The sequence below is a fragment of the Drosophila gunungcola genome (assembly GCF_025200985.1).
Source record: "Drosophila gunungcola strain Sukarami chromosome 2L unlocalized genomic scaffold, Dgunungcola_SK_2 000008F, whole genome shotgun sequence".
Classification (NCBI taxonomy): domain Eukaryota; kingdom Metazoa; phylum Arthropoda; class Insecta; order Diptera; family Drosophilidae; genus Drosophila; species Drosophila gunungcola.
Window position 1 is genome coordinate 3,159,418 of NW_026453163.1, and position 15,583 is coordinate 3,175,000.

A 15,583-nucleotide genomic window follows, 5' to 3' on the forward strand; every position below is an offset into this window, starting at 1 on the left:
GAAAAATAAATTTTAAAAAATTATAACTTTTCTATTTTTTAATTTCTTTTTAGTTCTTCGACATACAGTAATGGTTAATTTTTTTTAGAATTGCGGTTTAAATTTCATCAAAATCGGACGACTATATCATATAGCTCCCATGGAAATAATAAAATTATATAAAATAACTTTCTAATAATTGAACTGCAAATCATCATAGCTTCAATGTTTTTAAACATATTCGCAAGAAAATCATAATTTTAATGTTTTCAAAAATATATAATTCTTGCAATAGCTACAAGGGTATATGAATTTCGGCTTGCCAAATTTCGGTTTCTTTATTGTTTTTCCATCTTTTTTAAATTTTATAAGCTTTTCAAGTACACCCACAAAAATGTTTATATTGGCAAATACCGCCTTGCCCTCTATTTAAAAACAAATATACGCTTAAATAGCATACTGAGTTGTGATCATTTTTAGTGCGAATTTTCTTCTGATTAGAAAAATGTTCCTGATTTAAGAGTGGCTGGACCTAAATATAAGCTGCGCCTTTCCTTTTATTTCAAAACTCAGACCAAACTTTTCTCAAACTTAGGACTATTTTTCCGACTATTTTTTGTCCGATCAGGGAGCACTTCATAACCAGTTATTTCCAGTTTATGGCATAACTAATTTCACTTAATTTAAATTTATTGTTAAGTTAGCCCTCGAGGGCCTTAAAAAATTGCCTCAGCGTAGAAGATCGTTGATCCTGACGCTGGGCGAGATATTGGCATTAGTTTTCAACTAGCAATAATCGCAGCTCAGTTGGGACTTCATGGCTTGAGATATTGCCACTGCACAAGGTTGAAGATGCGTTCGGCTAAAATGTCGAATACCTCTATAAGGAGAATGCTATAACAATTTGGGAATTGTTTGGGCTCACATTATGCGAATGTTCAAGAACTTTCAACCGCCAGAAACCAGTTGACAGTCTGTCACCCCTTAAATTAAATGACCAACTTCAATCGCATCGCCTCTGGTCCTAGCTAATATCGAGAAACTCCACAAGGACTGAATCTTGTTTTCCTAGTTTTTGCATTTTTATGACCTTGGAAAGCTTCTTCCCCTATTTTCAGCCACTTCGATGACAAGCATTGCCCGCAACGAATCCGCAACTCAGTGAACCCCTCGGGACCGTAATAAAATCGAATCGAATGGAAATGGCAGTTGCAGTGAAAGGGTCAAGTGTTTGCTTGCGCCCTGGTCAGATACTAGGATTATGCGAGTAAAGCCGCTTGCCCGCGAACTGCCCAAGTTGTAAGCTGCTTTAAGGCAGACTTCTACCAATTTCGCCTTAAAGTTAAAAGCCACTCGACAGATCAACATTCCACCTCAGATAGTCCAGCATCGCTTTCGCCTGCTCTTTGGATTTTCTGGACCCAGCAACCAGGACGAAGTTAAAGGCCGCCGATTAACAAACGACTCCGTTGGCCCGCGAAATGGCCAGCCTTGCGCATTGTAATTTAAATGGCTCTTTTATGGTGGCGGCCATAAAATGTACAAATAAGGGTTAATTATGTCCCGGTAGTTGACGCCAAGCATGCCAACATAAGATGCCCAAATTTGTGGGGGGCAATTGGGTCACGGGAATGTAAATAAGTGTGAATAAAAATATGTGTTTGTCTGCCTCGTCTTAATATTAAAGAGAGGATTGTAAGAAATTTAAACAAAACTAGCGTCAAGTCTATCACCACGATTTTGTTTTTTAAATTCAGAATCACCAGAAGAGTCGATCTAGCCATGTCCGGCTTTCCCACCGTTTGTCCGTCCGTCCGACTATCCGTTTCCACGCAAATTAGTCTCTCAGTTGAAAAGATGTATGCATGATTTTTCCGAAAAAGATGTCTTCCTGTTGCAGGCATTTTATAAGTAGCACAAAAGGGAACAAAAAATGATAGCTTTGCTCTCTTTAATTTTTTTTAGTCCTTCGAGATCTAGTCGAAATTAATCGAAATTAACAACAAATTTTAACTTCTCTATTTTTTCTTATTTATATTTCTTATGGATACATTAGTGGCTTAACAATTTAGAATTACGCTTTTAATTTCATTTAATTTGGAAAACGATTTTATAAAGCTGCCATGGGAACGAACAAATAATTGAGCTGAAAATAATCATATATATTTTTAAACATATGCATATAAATCGAAACCTAGATATTTAAAATTATATTTAATTTTAGCAATAGCTGCAAGGGTATATAAACTTTCGACTTTCAATTAATTGTTCAAAAAAGTGTACTTAAGCTACACGTTTTTTCAAAACGTGGCCACATTAAAACGCTCACACTTACACTTAGTGTGTGTGTTTCGAATAATCTATCGGCAGACACAACACTTTTCAAAATTAAGCTATTATATTAAAAGTTATTGGCAATTATGTTTTATAAAGACAACATTTACTCGCACTTTCATTCCCAATTCTCCGGAACCAAATGACTTTCTAAAACTTTTAGTACGCGCAAACTCTTATAAAACCAATACCTTTCGATTGCTATATCATTTTTTAAGATCGGACTATTCTTTCCTGATTTCGAATATGGCGGCTATATAGTAGACTCCTTGCGCACGCTTTCCGGTGCTCATCGTCACTACGTGGACGGTGATTGTGACGCGTATTTGAATAACGGAGTTCGCCCATTAAAATCAGCGGAGAGCTACTCGCACTTTGTGAGTGATTTGCACGAAGAAACTTGTCAATGAGTGTGTGTCAACAGCAGTTTTATACTGTTTGTGTCGTGCTCTGCCGCTGCTCTGCATAAGATAGGGCCGCTGCTAGCGGTGTTTGCTTGTAGTGTTGTTAATGGAGCTCGACAGAGAGAAATATGAAGAAATATGCAGAGTCGCATAATTGAAAAGCTGATGTGATGTCTTTATCGAAACAAGTGATATAACGGTCGAAAAATAACTAAAGGGGATTGCATACCAAGACGTTAAGAAAATCAGTTGATTTAGGAGGTAAGTCAATTTTCCCGACAACTAGATATCCTTTACTCAGCCAACAAATTTAAAACTTCATATTTCTCCATAAAACAGTAGGGGCCTAGGTGGTGCCAACTGTCGAACTGCATTGCTAAGACCAGAAGCTAAAATCATTCAGCACCCTCACCTCTGCTACCAGTTTTTTTAATTTTGGCTCTCTACATCGGCGATCACCACGACGCAATCTAAAGAGCATAGATTCAACCCGTCATTTTAAAATGAGCGCTAAATGTATTGGTCCAGTCTGGCAATACCCAACTTTTATAAAAATTTAAAAAAAAATAATCGCTTAATTGTTCATCTTAAAGGTTTTCGGGTATCTAATGTCCTCTTTCCATATAGTCCATCCGTTGGAAACGGTTGAAATTCTCAAGAAATGTGAAACTCCGATTTCCACAGAGAACATCCACATTCCGGTTTCAGCAGGTTAACCATCTTAGTTTATGTTTTGATGAGCTACAGCTGTTAAGATCAGCTGAAATCGGAAGGTGGAAAGTGGATGTGCTCTGTGGAAACCGGAGTCTGTGGGACTAGGCCATTCATTTGATTTCACACCCCATTTGTCAGTTTTTGGTTCGAACTTGTAATTTGGTACCGCGATTAATTTGCAGCTGCTCTGCGAGATTAAATCAAAATTAAATTTTACCTCAACGGCAAATGACTCCTTTCTTGTTTAACTTTTAGTTCTTCAAAATATAGTAAGGGTTAAGTATTTCAGAAAAACGGTTTAAGTTTCATTAAAATTGGACGCCTATATCATACAGCTGCCATAGGAGCAATGGTAATATTAAAATAAATTAGTTAAAAAACAAATTAAACTTTTCTTCATTTGAAATTGTATCTAAAAATTTTTGTTGGATAACAATTTAATAGTTAAGACTAACGATTTTAATTTACTTCAAATATATATAAATTTCGGCTCGCCGAAGTTTGCTTCCTTTCTTGTTTGTTTATACTGTCGACATATTCATTACCACTGGATTCAAATCTTTTTTTTAGGTCGGTACGTACTTTTTCAGCCAAATGACTCTTCCAGAAATCCAGATATCAAAAATATCAATACGTGAAAATTCACATAAAATAATGAGCCTTTATAAATGTGAACAGGTGTAAAACAAATATGAAATTAATAATTTGTAATCAAAATCAAATTGACAACAAACATTTACAAAACAGTAAACGCAAAAACTTAATACACAATTACTTATTTACGCGTTCAATCATGCTAAAATAATGATAAACAAGACACCAATAAACACGAATAACACAGAGAGGGGCAAAAGGTGGCAGCTGAAATGTATAATATAAAGGAAGAAAACATTAATTAAAATTAAAAAAGAAAAACGCAAGCTTCGGCAAGCCGAAGTTTATAAAGCCTTGCAGCTATTGCAAACAATTTAAATTTTGAATTATATGAGTACCCGTTGAAACCCGTTGAACCTATGATGATTTTCAAGTCAATATTTTGAGCGTTCCGGTGGAAGCTATATGATTCCGTTTTCCGATTTTAATAAAATTAAAAGCGTTATTCTGAAGTATTAAACGTATAACAGAACTGCACAAAAATTGAAAATAAGAGAAGTTTTAATTTGTATTTCTTTTTTTTAATATTGTTCCCATGGGAGTTATATGCTATAGTCGTCCTACTTTGATAAAATGTCAACTTTAATTGCAAAATAATAAACCATTACTGAATATCGAATTACTATAAAAAAAATTTAAAACCGCAAAGTTGTAGTCCGGATCGTTCTGACAGGCCTGTTCCGGTTTCCCTCGGTAGTGAATTTAGTATCATTTTCGGATTTCCCTTTAACATAGGAAAATTTCCCTTCTTTTGGTCCCCTTTGTTCCTAAAGCAAATTAGCTCACTGGCAGCTGTCCCCTGTTGACAAAGGCGTTTGATTTGACAAAGTTTTGCTGTCTCAGGGCTAAATAAATTTTGGCCCTCTGATGACGCTCAGCTAATGAGATTAATGGTATACTAGTTTGGCGCATAAACTCGAAGGAACTGGAAATGACGGCCACAAACACAAATTTTCAAATTTTTGTATGCCGCATTAAGCCAGTGCTGGAAAACGCTGGCGACAGTGTTTTGAACTTTTCACCAGTAGTGTTAAGAACCAGAGTTGTCAAAGGCGTTCAAATAGAACAAAAACACTTTTAAATTTTTAAATGCCTATATAACCATATTTAAATGAACACAAAAAAGCGTGCTTAAAATAGGTCCCCAGAAATCCTTGTTTTTTTTTCGTTCGAAATCTAGCGCATAAAATCGCTCCAAGCTCCAAGCCACCTATTCGTTTCAACTCTCTCTGCAGTTGGAGGCTTTACAGCCGTCGTGCTCCGTGTCCAATGCCTCCACAAAGTATTCCACAGTGTCTGCAAAAAAAAAAATTTTATTAATTTATTATATATCATCGTTATCCACAGTGTTTTGCTGCATGTTGTGAGTGAGAAACGATCTCAGAAATAAGTTCAGCGACTGCCACACAGAAGAAGCCCTCCGCTTGGCCTCATTATATTTTTCTTTGCCTGTAAAGAATAATACCATGAAATAGATGGCTCACATATTATTGAACGCATATAATAGTTACCTGTACTTTTAGGTAAGGTTCTCAATTTTCTTCCGTACATCCATATAGGACACATCATGTCCAGCCTTAATCATGGACTGGGCCAAATCCAGTTTGAATTTTTATTGTGTCGTCGTGTGTCAGAATTAATATTAATACATAAAATCAGTTTTCCCCGAAATAAAATAATAATTATTTTTTATTTTAATGTACGTTGAAATTTTAGGAATTTCAATTTTGGTTTTATTTGTTTATGATTATTATTATTGTTTTTCATTTTGTTGTATATTATTATTATTGTTAAATTAGTTTTAATTTTATTATTACCTATTTTCAGGTTATGGTTTTTTTGCTAGCGCCGCGTTTATGTTTAAAGATCCACGAAAGCCATTCGCCGCCTATAAAAGAGAGCGAGAGGCAAATAACCCATACAGCCGCACCTAAAGAAAAAGGAATGATAGACAATTAAAAAATTTTCTGAAAAAATATAAACTACCTAAGACTTTAAATTTAGGATAAAAGAATGGTTATTGGCGACCTATAAATTTGACAAAACTCCCAGTCCGAACGTAAGTCACTTACGACCTAAAAAATAGATCAAAGACGACCATAAATTTAGGTAAAAATTTGCTAGTTACTTTAACCTCAGCCCGATTTTCAGGTCAAATATGTACTAAAACTTACTTTTGAATTTTTTTTATTTTTATTACTTTTTATTGTTTGTTTTTGTTTTAAAATAATAAAATAAAATATATTTTATTCATAAGTGTGAACTGGATCAATAATAAGGTGGACCCTAAAATTTAGAAACCAGCAGTGCACATTTGATTGCGTATAAACATATGTGTGTTTGCTTTTCACTTGCACTTGATCTGAAACGCTACGAAATGCGAGTTCTTTTTGTAAGTGATGGCATGTCACCGATTTTATAGCGATAACGATAGCTTAACATTTTCCGTAAATAGGTTTTCTCTATCGAATGTCATCCACTTCTAGCATACACCTTACAGTACAACATTTAAGCGAAATTAAACTTAAAATAGTTCCTTAATTAATTAAGTAGGAAAATAGTCCATATTTTGAGAGTTTTATGTAATGCGATACCTAAAGCTGAAACTTTAGTCCATACTGAATTTTTTAGGTCTGCATAGCCTAAAAATAAGCCTACTATTTCTCTGTTTTTTTTGTTTTGAACTTATTTTTTCATTTGTAAACTATCCCAAAATAAAAAAAATATTTCCAAAAAAATGCGCTCATAAATTTATCTGCTTTTTTGCATTCTTTCACGGACCACGGCAAATAATAATTTAATTAGCCCAAAACCCGACGGGAGGTTTTAGAAGGGAACGAAGAGCAACTCAGTCTTCTGAACAAAATGTTTTATGCATTTCAGAAATACCAATTAGTATATGGCATATTTATATTTTCTGTCCCCTGCTCCTAAAATACCTGCTCCATTTCAAATTTTCACTCCATCTTCATGCAGTGGCCATACAATTATGTGGGTCTGTGTTCTGGCGTTTTCAATGGTAGTCAGGGATTAACGTTCAAAAGTCAATTAGTGGTTTTTATAAATGTGATTAAATTAAGTGACAGTGTTGTTTACTGTTTTCCGCTTTTCGGATATAAGCCTAATTTTAATTGAGCTAACATTGCCCTGTAAATTGGCTACAAGGGTTTAGGGATAAAATGGACTTTAAATTATGCAAGGAATATTAGTGAACTTTTCTGTCACTTGATATTTTTACCTGCTTCACATTACAAATTTTTACAACAATTTTAAAGGGTAAGAGCACAAGCTTTTGTTTAGTGCAAGCTTAATTATGATGGATATAATGTAAAACAAAGTTTTATAAAACTTTGAGTCTGAAAATATATACCTTAATAAAATGGAACGCAACTGTGGAGTGTCCAGACTATTAGATATACGTTACACAGTTACACGTAGCAACCATAAGCACCGGAAAGTGTGCGCAAGGAGACTTCTATATATAGCCGCAATATTGAAAATCAGCAAAGAATATTCCGGTCTTAAAAAATGACCTAAGCCTTTTAGAAAGTCAATTGGTTCAGGAGAAATCGAAAAAATGTGTTATCTAATGTCGGCGCTGTTGGTGCCGAAGAGCAAATAGTCTAACTTCAATGGCATGGTTGTATTCTGGCTTTATTTTCATTTAATTAGTTTCGTATTCACACATTATTCTTACCTCGTCAAGAGGTGCTAGTACAGAAGCTTGCAACGCAGTTAAATAAACATTTCCGACCCTATAAAGCATACATATTCTTGATCAGTATCACTAGAAGAGGCGATCTTTCCGTGTCCGTATGTCCGTCTCTCTGTCTGTCTGCCCGTCTGTTAAAACGCAAGCAATTTTTTTTCAATAAAAAAAAATCTTTGTTGATGCGGGTCGGAGTAGAAAATTTAGTCGAAGGCTTAATCATTTTTAGTCACAATATTTAATACAGGTGCTTTCAACAACGTACTTCCGACAGCTATCACCGAATTTCTAACTGATCTCGGTGTTAAGGTCCCAACGGTGTAATTAATGCACAAATTGCTGTAAAGCAGAATGGTAACTTCCAGCTTAAAGATCTTAAGGCAGGTATACCTGATTTGAAAGTAGGGGCACTCCTCAAAGAGGAGAACTCTCCCCTCAAACATCCCGTGTAACTTAGAATGGACAGAGGCAAGGTTGTGGGTTGTGTGGACGATGAGCCATCGTCACTGCAAGTATTCCACAAACACTCTCATGACTGCGAAAATCACTGATTGTACAGCAGAGAAAGGATTAGATCTCGTACTGTTTACAAATCTATATAAGGTTCCGGAGTTTAACCTCCAATACAAAACAATTGCATTCACTCCTTTGGCGACAAAGTTAGATACTTAGGGTTAGGGTTAGGATACTTGGGGACTGAACAACCAAGAGAGAACGAGAAAACAACCATTGCTCTCTACTCCTGTTAAAAGGCCATAGAAACGAAATGGAGCATGTCCCAAAATTCGTCATCTAGATGAACGCAGCGATATTAAAGCCCATTTTACTCTACGAAGTATCTATCTGGTGGCCTGCGCTAAATAAGCGGATAGCCACAGCACGCCTAAACAAAGTTCAACGGATGGCATCCCCAAATGATGCGCTAAATGCCTTTCTAAACCTTCCTAGTCCCGACCTGGCCGGCTTGGAGCGGTCTAAAAGAGCGGCGGTTCGTTTAAGGGGCACAAGGCAACGGAAACCCCACTGGATTCTCTACCAAGACCTGTCGATCCTAGTCAAAACGGATCTCTGACCAACTTAACATCAGGAAATCAGGTCGGTCAGACTCTCCTATTGATGCTAATCAAGAATATATATACTTCATATGGCTGCAAATTCCTATTACACTGCGCTGAAAACTTCTGACTAAGAGTTAAAAGGGGGTTTTTAAATTAAATGACATAAAAACAGATGAAAAGCATGATTTACAAAGAAATTATAACAAATTTATTAAAAAAGCGATAATCGAATTTTTTTAATCAGGGAGCTCAATTGCACCAAAGTCTCGCTCGGTGAGTGGGATTTCTTTATTTTATGTATATGTATAAATTGATTAAACATTTGATTCGTTTTAATAGCTAAAAATATTTCTGGCTTTAGGACCATTAAACTTGTTCAGATTTCACGTCCAGTTTTGTTTTTAGGGAGTAGTAGGTAAATATGCAAATAAATAAATATGCCGGCCCATAAATACCAATTAATATTTTATCCATAGCACAATACATGCAGACGATAAAACAATTTGTGGTTTTTTAAAAACATTTTTTTAAAATCGTAAAAAGGTTGAATTGTGGCATAAATAACAATAACACAAATTGTACAATGCGGTTTAGACATTCGCAACACCGTTTAAAGCTCGACCAATGAATTCAAATTAAGGAGAAGGAGTCAAACGCATTTATTCAAATCAAAACACGCAGAAAAACCTGTCAAAAAAGTCCTTAGGGCGATGGGATAAAAATCTAGTGTAAAAGACTCCGGAAACTAAACAGAGCTCGACCACATTTAACCCGAGTCCCCGACCATTCCGACATCTATTCACACGCACTCTTTGCACTTTCCACAATGTTTTGTGTGGTTTTTTTTTGTGTTTTTCTGCCCTTTTTTGGTTTTATTGGTCTGTCATGTTTATGTTGGCAAGTTGTTTTTGTTTGCCGGGTAATCGAGTCAATTGTTTCCGGTTCGTCGATGAGGCAATCGAGTGAGTCTGCTTTTTATGGCGTATTTTTTTTGTTAAAAATAAGTTTTTCTTTGCCATGTTGTATGTGTTGCTTTTCCTTGTATACGTAGCCAACATCCGTTTAGTGAATTGTTGCCGGGGGCGTTGCTGACAAGGGTTAATAAGCTTGTGAGCCTGTCACTTGCGACAGAAGCTGAGAATGTTGTGTGTTAAATGATTTGTTGGCAGTCCATGTTATTAGCCCAAAATAATGAAGCTACACCTTTTGAAGGGTTGTTTCACCGAAGCTGCCTTTTTATTATTTTATTTTCAGTAGATTGTAACGGCTTTTTTTTAATGTTCTTGAAAACATTATAATTCTTACCTACTTGCGTATATGTTTAAAAACAGTCAACTTTGTACAAAACCTGTATAAGAATTCAAAGAAAAATGTAATTAGCTTTTAAAAGTCAGCCCAGGAAAAAATTAAAAGATAAACATAACATAGTAGGGTATTTGAACTCGGGTCCAAAATATCTCCTAGGCTAACAATTTTACAAAATTATTTTCAAATTATAAGGGCGTTTTTCTTCATTTTAGAAATAAATAAAACAACAAATAAATAAAATCAAATCAAAAGCCCTAGCTTAAATTATTATTAAGGCATGATTTTGACTTTTTTTAATGGGACTGCCTATGTCATAAACCGAGAACCAATTCCATATTGAAGACATTTTTAAAATGAGTAACACGGTTATGAGTGTTTTTAGTTTTTAGTTTTCTTAAGCTTCGATATTTTTTGTTTATTGAATACACAATAATTGAATGGTATCCTTTACCCTTTGCTTGACAATTCGTCAATTTATTTTAATTAGTGTCTATCCGGCTCATGGATAGCAAACAAATCGAACTTTGGTCTTTTTGCTAATTGCCACTAGTAAATTCGTATGACACAAAAAGCTTGGGTGAATGGAAATTTTGCCAAACCGTTGTTGACATATATTCGCTTTTAAAAGAGGTATTAAAGCGGCTTTCAGGATTATCTGAATATTTTTGTATTCTTTGATACTCTTCGATTTACTTTTAAGTAAATTAAAAATAAATTTTTCAACGCCATCAATAAAAAATATATATGTTTAAAGAAATATCCAAAGATATCATTTGGTTTATTTCTTGTTTGTGAAATAAATTAAAACCTTACATTTCTGAAAAACCAGGTTTTTAATGCAATTTTTAAACTAGTTAGTTTTTGACTTATTCCTGATATCTATACTCTTAAGAAGCGCATCTATCTCATGCGATATGTTCGACCAGTGACACTTAATATTTTTACCGCCTTCTCGTTTCGTTTATTTTTCACACGCTATCAGTTTTCAATGAATTTTCATTTATAAAACAAGTCCCTCTGCCTTCCAATTCACACTCCCAACTCTCCACTTCACCTTTCACCTCTTTTGTGTTTCCTTTCAGTTTTTTTTTTGCATTCAGCTGAAGACACACACTTGAAAAGCATGCGTCGCACAATGGGACGTTTCTAATTAATTTTATACCCGTTACTCATAGAGTATTTTTATTTGAAATTTTTTTGGTGTGTAACGGGCAACTAATATTTCAGAACCTCGAATTTCTTGTTTTGATTATAGGAAAACAATATTTAGTGTGTATAATCGGAATAAAGTGTTGAAAAAACTTCGTTAAACATATGCAATAAAATATATACAATCAAAATTTAAATTAATAAAATAGTTATACATTGTGCTTGTTTTTGTTTTGTTGTTGTTCCAACTGCATACACTCTTTCCATTTACTTTTTCTGCAAGCTAATTTCTTTGCAAAAAGCTGGAGCGGACATTTTGAATGTGTTGTAAATTCCATAGAATATCGATACATTATCGCGTTAGTGAATGTAATCGAAATATTATCGGAATGAATGTTATCGATTTGCCGCATATATATGCAGGCAAAATTAAAATTATTTAAAAACAAAAACCGCTTGATTTTTTATATTTGCGGAATAGGGCCAAAAACCAAAATAACAGTTCTTACCGTTATTTTCCTTTTGTCAGCACTGGAATGCAAAAATTTCTTTTGATCCCATTGTGCGTCAGCAGTTAATCATGACTCTATGGTTGAGTGTGGGCGGAATGGCTCTGTGGAAATTTACAAATATCTGGGTGTGTGTTAACATGCAGTATGCAGGAGTACCCCATCACCGCATCACCCATACACTCCTTCCCTAGCTCCTTTCACTGCGATTGCCAATCAATGTTTGCGCAAAAATATTTGCCTCTCCTTTTTTCCACACTCTTAGCTTTTATACCCACTGCATGTGTACTCTTTGTTTGTGTTTTCGATAAATCTGTCTAGGCTTGATATACATGCCATGACGCTCAATTGCAGTGGATTAAATTATTAAAAAATGGCCCGGCACGCAAACGGAAAATCGAAATACAAAAATATCTGGTGTGGCGCTCGAGAACGGAACAGGGCTTCAGGTTAATTGGAGCGGGTAGGTACCTTAATTTGATTAACATTTAAATTGGCTGCGAGTTGCTACTGCCGCTCAATGGCCACGAATAATTATATCATCACTTGCGGTGAAGTAAATAGGGTTCGCCTCAGTCGAACCGTCTGTCAATTTTCATCTCGAGTCCCATCAAACTTGCAAGTCTGAAACACAGCTGAAAGAGAACAGTAGAAACTAAATCGCTTGAGGCCAAGTAGCCCTGTGGCTAACAATAACAACAAAACTGTTCCTGCACGCCATTTTCATATTAAATAACTTTGAATTTATTTCCTGCCTGTCCAGCTCTTCCCCTATTCCTGCCTTGCGTTTTTATTGTTTTACCTAAGCGACAGGTGGAAAAGTTCTCAGAGCTTTAGCTGCTCTTAAAAATTACTAGAGGCACAGGACAACTTTGGCCATTTAATTAAACATAAATCAGATATAGGCGCCAAATCTTAGGCAACACTGATTGTTTCATAAGTTCTCCAAGAGGGGCAACAAAAAATCAATTTATAAAAATATAAATCCAATTAAACTACAAATTAAAAATAACTTGCAATTTTAAACCGTCAAAATACTCAAAAAATCAAACCTTGGTTTTCTGGTTTTCTCTGATTAAGAAAATGATGCTCACAATTTGTAGTATGGTCTTAGTTTAAATTGAAGTGTAGTTAACGTTCTTCACTTGTTTTCATGCTTAACGACGAATAATGATTAAGCAATGATCATATATTTATACACTTTTTAAAATTTTCTTATTTGAGACGCTTAAAATAAAAATGTCTGTGCTGACAAAAGTCTTAAATTCTTTGATGTAGCTAAAAAAAGCGTATTTGTTTGGGGGAATGCGGTTATATTTTTCGTTACAAAATTTAATATTAGCAGTTGTGTATGCTGAAGAGAGGTTGAGAGGTGTTTTTGTTTGATATTCTGCAAAACGACTATATTTCGATTTTTAGTCGTATATGTTTGTATTAAAAGCAGTGCCGGTTTTTGTCAATGAGCTACATAATCCTATCGTTCCTATGGCACCTTAATGATATCGTTCTACGATTTTATGATTTTGTCGTCTGATCCGTGCTGTTTCGACTTATATATTATCTAAAGCAAAAGGTTTGCAAAGAAAGTTTCATCTATATAGCTTTAAAACTAGTGGTTGCGTAGAACCGACAGACGGACATGCCTGAATCGACTCGCCTGGCAATGTTAAAACATAATATATATACTTTATAGGTTCGAAATTGTCTCATTCTCTGCGTTGCAGACGTTTAACTGAAATTATAGCATCCCATGCAAGGCTATAAAGCGATCTGCTAATAAAACGCTCTTCCTTCCAAAATTGCTTTTTTTTTAAATGTTGAAAATTTGAAATTAAATTTTGTAAGCAGTTTAATAAAAATGTTCACCATAAATATTGACGCACAGCGTAGTGAAAACAAGTCAACCGTGGTGGCTGGGGTATCTCAGAGTTATCACAGCGTTTGAAAGGAAGTCCCCAATTTCGAAACATTGTAGATTGTAAATAAAAAATTGTAAAAATCCTTTGTTATTGGTTTTAGTAAAGACTCACGATTTTTATATTATGCGTTGTCTGTGCTTGATGATTTTATTGTGTTAGTAATTTTTTTAATACGCTCCTGCAAATCGAAAATCGTGCGTTGTTTCGGGACACGGGAGTGCCGACGGTTACGGAGACAATTTGTAGCTTTTCAAATCGATACAGAGATCGCTGGCTGGATCACACGAACTGTCTGGTTAGACGGCTTGCTACACCATTGGGTCGACGACGTCTCCGCAGACGGCACCCAGCGGAACTGTGGATTATTGGCCGTGATAGACACGTTCGTTTCTTATTACAACACAAAAAAAACTGACAAGCTTTTACCTGCCCTGCGCTTAATACCCGAATATTTGGAATCTATGAACACTCTTACGCACACACGAAAACAAGGTCCATCCTTGTGTGTTTAAAGCTATCTGCATGAAACTTTCCCAAAAGTTGTCTTTCTATTGCAGGTAGTATATAAGTCGGAACGAGCCGGATCGGCCGACTATAGCACATAGCTCCCATAGGAACAATCGGAAAAAAAATTTTTGAAAAACTTTAACTTTGCTTTTTTTTTAATTTTTTTTTAACTTTTCGACATATAGTAATGGTTAAATATTTCAGCATTACGGTTAAAATTTCATCAAAATCGGACGACTATCTCATATAGCTCCCATGGAAAAAATACAAATATATTAACATTTTTTTCTTTTTAAATGTATCTTTTCTATTTTTATTTATTTATTAATTTTTTTTTGACTTATTAATAATTTGACAGTTTAGAATTACGCTTTTAATTTTATTAAAATCGGAAAACGGTATCATCAAGCTGCCATAGGAACTAGCGAATAATTGAGCTGCCAATCATCATAGCTGCAATGTTTTTTAACATAAACGCAAGTAAATCATATTTTAATGTGTTTAAGAATATTTTTGCAATAGCTGCAAGGGTATATAAATTTCGGCTTGCCGAAATTTGCTTCCTTTCTTGTTTGGTGTGGTTTCATTTTTGTTAAAAATACTCGTCAAATGACACCCAATTTGATATAAAATCGACGCTATGAGCAAAAGCTTTTGAATTAAAAAAACGTTTTTCATACAAGTATATGATAAAACCGCTATAGCTTTTCCTCAATATTTCCCGCTATAGGTAGGCGTTTTACTACAATTTCGACACAGATACGGGCTTTATATCGTTATAATTGTATATTTAATGGCAATTAACTTTTAAATTTAACCAATTTTTGATGTAAAACACATTTGTTTCTACAATTTCGCGTTCATAAGTTATTCAGCGTTAAAATTTTTAAAATCAAAAATTGAAATATTGGGTCCAAATTTTCTTTATTTTTGTAAGCATTATTTTACCAAATACGCGTCAAATGATACACAACTATAAATTCGATTTTCAGTTCAAAAGTTTTTTGAGAAAACATTGTTGTTTGTTTGTGATCATCATCAACCGTTCAGATATTTAAATTTAACATTTTACGCTTATTTTAGTGCGTAGAAAACTATGCTAAGCCAATTTGATGGTTCTTATTCAAATTTTGTAAAGTAAAAAGGAAACAGATGTCTGAACTGTATTCTTCGGCTTTTCGAATAACCAAGTCAAATGGCCACGACTGGTGGTCATGGTGTTGGTGTACTTTAACAGTATTTTAAACAATAACTTCGATATCAAACAAAAACACCTCTAAACGAGATACAAAATTCGTGACGATGTTAAATTTAACATAGAAAATTTCTAATATTAAAT

General features: G+C 34.7%; 1 non-coding gene across 1 annotated transcript; it reads right to left on the minus strand.

Annotated features, from left to right (window-relative positions):
- Positions 1-682: 682 nt before the first annotated feature.
- On the minus strand, positions 683-827 carry LOC128253465 (U4 spliceosomal RNA). The gene has a single exon (XR_008267454.1). It is a non-coding gene; the product is annotated as a U4 spliceosomal RNA (small nuclear RNA).
- Positions 828-15,583: the final 14,756 nt, after the last annotated feature.